The following is a 4702-nucleotide window of genomic DNA, read 5'->3' as shown; positions in this document are numbered from 1 at the left end:
AAAAAAAATTAATTAATTAATTAATTAAATATAATTTTTAATATTTTTTATTTTTTAAAAAAATATTTTTTAATTAATTAATTATATGAAACACGTGTCAAACCGTGATTGGTGCTGATGTGGCGTTCTGTCAAATTTTGGACGAAGGGACCGTCTCTGTCTTTAACCAAAACAAAGGAACCTCTTATAATAAAAAAGTAAACTCTAGAGATCAAAAAATAAAGAAGTAAAACCACATGGGTGAATAGAGTACTTAACCAAAAAAATAATACAGTGGAAAGGGGTGGCTCGATTTGGACAACATTGGGGTGGTGGTTTTACTTCTTTATTTTTTAACTGCCATTTTACCCCCATCGAAATGGCTGGAGCCACCCCTTCCCAGTTTGGGGCCCTTGGGGTGGTTCGGCCAACCCCAAGGGCAAGTTAAAAATAAATAAAATAAAAAAATTTAGGGTTGTCCCCTAAGGGTGACCGGTCTACGGTGGCCGAAACCAAACCCAATAGACCACCCCCAACAGCATTGGGGGGGTAGTTTTGGCCACCCCCTTTTTGCAAATTGATGCTAAGAGTGGTTCAGCTGCCTCCAAACTAGGAAAGGGTGGCTTTAGCCACCCCATGGGGGCAAAATGGGGGTGGTCAACTACCCCCATGTTGTCCAAAGGGGTGGCTGGCCCGAGCCACCCCTTTCCCTTGCTTGTTTATTTTTTTATTTTTTTTTTATTTTTTTATTTTTTTAATTTTAAAAATATTATTTTATATTTTTAATTAATATATGGACACATATCAGTTCTGACGTGGCTTTTAGTCAAATTTTGTATGGAATTTAGACGGAGGTACTATCTCCATTTTTTCCTATTATTGAGGTACCATTTTTGATACAAAATAAAACCAAAGGAACAAAAAATAAAGTCGTTAAACCACTGAGGGCAAAAAAATATTTAACCATAAAATAAAATTGAAAACCAATGACATATCTTTATATATTATAAATTATTCAAACTTACTGGCTTTATCTATTATGGATATGAAATAATTTTTTATAAAGATTGTTTACATTTTAATTACAACTTTTTTTTTAGATGAAATTAAAGCAAAGGTAGATCTATTTTTTTTTTCTTTTTCTTTTTTTAACGATGCCTTAACCTTTAAGCAAAGATCTTAACTACTGTCTACCCAATGAAGCAGTTGAACTCTTGATTGTTGCATCGCTCAATAACTCCTTCGTAATAAAAGGAAATAAATGGCATCGCAATTTAGATGTTTATGACTACAAGTCTACAAAACCTTTTACTGAATATTTTAGGTAAAGGTTGAAAAAAAATTATTTTCAGTGTATAATTGTATTTTCAGAAGCATTTCTTTTTATCTATTTGAGATAATGGTCTTAAACTTAGAATGGGTTTAAAACTCATGTTTTATGTTCTGTTGTGCTTGTGTTCTCTCTCGGTGGGTACTGCTTTTGGGGGTTTTCACTCAAACTCTCCCCCTCCCTGTTTGTTTGTGTGTGCCGCCGATCTTCTCCGCGCCCGCTTCGCCGCTCACCGCTCGCTGTCGGGTCTTTTCACGCGCCCCTCCCGCGCCAAGCTTTTTGTGCCACCTTCCACGGCGGTTTCCAGCCAGCTCGCAATCGGCCTCCTTCAACTGCCGTGAACTACTTTGTGTGTTTTTCGCGTTTATTTCCCTGTATTTTTTTTTTCTGTAATTTCTTTTCCTGCATTTGTTTTACTGTTCCTTTTATTTCTCTGTATAATTTTTTCTTTTTGCTTGTAATAAGGCTCTCCCCTCCTATTTTGTTGCGCCCGGTTGCTGTCCGTTATTACTGGTCCAAACCCTTGGGTTGTAGATGTGAACTTTATCCTGGCCTTCGGGTCGAGGAGGATGAGTATCGGCTTGGAGGTTTTGTTCTCAAGGCCGAGGAATAAGTATCGGCATGGGGGTTTTGCTCTCAAAGCCAAGGAATAAGCGCTACCTATGCATTAGATGGTGTCTGTTTGATGCAGATCTGATTTTTAAACCTGATGATTAGTCATAGGTTAGTGGATGATGTGTTATGGTTGATTTGGTCTGTTGTTGATAACTGTATCTTTAGCTTTAGCTATGATTTACTTCAGAACTTTTTGTTCTGTTTGTAAGAGCTTTAGACTCGCAATTTTTATCAATGAATGAGTATGGTACGTTTCAACAAAAAAAAAAAAAAACACACACACAAGATCTTGAACTAATTTGCCTTTAAATTTTGAGAAAAAAAAATGCAAAATCAATCAATGCGCATGGTTTACCTTATTTAAAATTTGCTTCTTATGTTATCAAAATAAACTCAAATATCCCTGAGATATGTAAAAAAAAAAAAAAATACTTCATATAGTCAAATTTCGTCAACTGACTTAATAAATATTATTAGTATAACACTGACTTAAATAGAATAAGTGTCACACATTTATTGGTTTTGATGTGTCACACTATCGGAATCGGCTAAGTCAATTTGACTGTAAGGAGTTTATTTTGGTACCACATGAAGCTAATTGTAAATCAAATAAACCATGTCGACTAAGTTTGCATTTTTCCGTTAAATTTTAGTAAGTCACATGTTCTCTTCCAAAATATACAATCATAATTATAATTTTTAAGTTATAAATTTTACAAATGTGGTAAAAAAAAGAAAATGCTTGATTGTTGGATTCTAACTTTTTGCATTTGCCTAAATTAAATTGCTTTTTGGCCATGGAGTCTCTAGCTAGTACCTACCCATGTGGCTCGCAACCACAAATACTTTATCTTTTTTTCCTTTTTTTTTTTTTTAATATCTATATGGGGAATAAACCCTATAGGAAACCAATTAGTTGAAGAAATCGTTAGGTGTGTGATTCTTCCAACTGCTGTTAAAAGGACCACTCAAATCATTGAGGCCTGCCAGGGAGTCATATGCGCTAACTAGGATTGGGGTTCCTCTGTCTCTGTGGCTCCCTTTTGTTGTAATGTGAGATTACGGGTCTTTTTGAGATCGTAGTTTTAATAAGTCCAATTTTAAAAATTGTGTTTTTAAAATTACAAAGACGTTTGATAAAATATGTTAAAAAATACCTTTTATCGAATATTTATTATGCAAAATCGTAATTTTAGTTTAAATTCGCGCTTTTTCAAATAAGCATTTCCTAGCTTGCTTATAGAAATCACAGGATTTTTTTTTTAAAAAAATTTTAAATTAAGTGATTTTTAAATTGCAATTCCACATGTCTTATGTTTTGTTATATCTTTTAAAAACGCAAATTATTCTTATAAAATTGCAATCTCAAACACATCCTAAAACATTGAAACTAGAAAATGAGTCATAAAATGACCCGGTTTTCTTTATAAGGCCGCTAAAAGCAGTTTAAACACCACAATAGAATAAGCAAGTAAGGGCATGATCATCTCGAGACTCTTCAACCTTACCCGAATTTCCAAAACAGACGACTATCAAAATACCCTTCAACCCTACCAAAACACCTACAAGGTAAAAGCAACCCTAATAAAAAGTCTGCTAAATTAAAAATCCCGTTCACATTCTCAAGTACACACTTAATCATTTTTGTGACAATCACAGTTGCATTTTAAATGAATTGTCATTGAATTTTAGATTTAACAGTAATTTTTACTTTCAAGTGTGAAAAATAAAAATAAAATTTATCCTAAAATAATGTTGGGACAACCCATGGGTTGTGGGTGATATTAGGGGGTGTAAGCAGTAGAACTTGAAGTGACTTCCCTTGTTCAGGCTTGGCTCGTTTAAATTTTACTCGAGCTCGAGCTCGAGTCGAGCTTAAGGGCGAGCCAAACAAATCGAGCTCGAGCTAATAATAAGTCGAGCCGAGCCAGCTCGCGAGCTGGCTCTTATATTTAATGTTTTTTTTTTTTAACTTCAAGTACTCTTAAACGGCTTAAGAAGTTAATTTGCATATGAGCATTTGCTTAGCCTGACTAGTCGAGTATGGAGCTTGAGTCAATACAGCAAGGCATTTGGTTTCAAAGAGAGAGGATATGCATCCTTTTATAGATAAGCAAACTTGAAGATTGATGTTTTCTTAACAATGTGGGACAAGTTAACATGTTGCATTCAAACTGCATTGGGACAACGCCCCTACAAAAAAATATTTTTTTAACGTTTCTCTCTCAATCCCCCTCACCAGTCACAATGAATCTTCCACCTAAACTCTCATTTCCCACTCTCTCACTCTCACTCACCAGACAGGTAGTGATAGTGTTTGGGTCTGTTTGATTCTTCAATAATTTATGCCTTTCGCAATCTCCCTCAATAATTTATGCTTGATTCTTCTTCCTTTCGTTTGGATATGCTCTAATTGAATCGAGGTCTTTTTAATATTGCTCTCTCTCTCTATGATCATGAAGGGTGTAGAATTTTCCATTCTCTAACGCTTAAATATAAATGCAATTTTAAGGTTTTAATAATTATGAGATTTATAATTAATTATGTATTACTTAGTTTATATATATATATATATATATAGACACACACACACACACACACTCGAGCTTATACGAGTTGTTCACGAGCTTAGCTGAGTCGAGCCGAGCTTGCTTCGTTTAATATTCGAGCTAGGATTTGTGTTCATGAAGTGTTTCATTTAATATTCGAGTCGAGCACGAGCCGAGCTTATGCGAGCCGAGCTCGAGCTTGCTCGCGAGACGCTTCGCCCACTTAACA

Source organism: Corylus avellana, chromosome ca10, assembly GCF_901000735.1.
Source record: "Corylus avellana chromosome ca10, CavTom2PMs-1.0".
NCBI lineage: Eukaryota > Viridiplantae > Streptophyta > Magnoliopsida > Fagales > Betulaceae > Corylus > Corylus avellana.
This window is presented reverse-complemented; position numbering follows the sequence as displayed.